This window comes from Chrysochloris asiatica, unplaced genomic scaffold, assembly GCF_000296735.1.
Source record: "Chrysochloris asiatica unplaced genomic scaffold, ChrAsi1.0 scaffold00045, whole genome shotgun sequence".
Taxonomy (NCBI): domain Eukaryota; kingdom Metazoa; phylum Chordata; class Mammalia; order Afrosoricida; family Chrysochloridae; genus Chrysochloris; species Chrysochloris asiatica.
In genome coordinates, this window is record NW_006408563.1 from 9,982,910 (window position 1) to 9,983,981 (window position 1,072).

Here is a 1,072-nt window from a genome sequence, read left to right on the forward strand (position 1 = left end):
CCCTGCCCAGACAGATTGGATACTACTCTGTCTACCTTCCTTTGGGCCCTCTGGATCTAGGCTCCCTCTTGAAAGCTTGTAAGCCAGTCACTTCTTGCCTTTGTAGCACCCCATTTTGGGTAGCTAGTGTCCAAGTTGCCCATCCCTGTCTACCCTGCTGAAATGAAGTTTTGAAAACTTGAGATAGGAAAGCAGACATTACAATTTTGTTTTTTGGGATCATTTATTCCATGGTTTTCATCACCCTTGTTAATTGTGACATTCTTTTAGATGAGCCAACTGATCTTTGTAATGTTGCTTTCAAGACTAAAGAAAAGACCATACCAACTAATTTTAACATCAACAAAAGGAGCAGACAGTAACATCATTGTAAAATTGTGAAAATTTGTCTCAAAATCTTGCTGCTGCAGTTGATGATACTTTTGATAAACAATTCAGTGTACCAGAGTGACTCACAGGACGAGTGGGCCTAAAGGAGCAGGCCTACAAGCTGTCAATCCTTCTTGAATTTGGAATTTTGTTGAAATTCATAATGTTTCTTTGGAAGAACTGTAAAAATTAAGAACCCAAATTTGCTGATTAATTCAACCCTTGAATATGATTTTGGTTATAGCATTGGTTGTACATTCTGGTTTGCTTCTCGGATAATCTAGGATGAAATGAAACCTTATTAAAACAATACAAAGATCATTTTAGTGTAGTCAGTGCAGATAAGCAACTTGCAGGTTATTCTGATTCTTCTGGTCACTTCTAGACCCATCAGCTAGAAGGATTGAAAAAAGTAATAGAAGTGAAACCAGGTCAGTTATCTTCTAGAAATCTTGGTGGTGATGACAGTTATTGGTGATCATGAAAAGTAAGCAAAATGTCCTTTACTAGATGAAAAGTACTAGCTCCTTCCTAATTGTTATTGTTAGGTGCCGTCGAGTTGGTACCGACTCATAGCAACCTTATGCACAGCAGAAGGAAACAACCTTACAATTGTTGTCATGCTTGAGCCCATTGATGCTGCCACTTTGCCAATCCATCTTGCTGGGGTTCTTCCTCTTTTTCTCTGACCCTCCACCTTACC

At 39.0% G+C, this 1,072-nt stretch overlaps 1 pseudogene; it reads left to right on the top strand.

Annotated features, from left to right (window-relative positions):
* Positions 1–161: 161 nt before the first annotated feature.
* On the top strand, positions 162–893 carry LOC102837197 (annotated as a pseudogene).
* Positions 894–1,072: the final 179 nt, after the last annotated feature.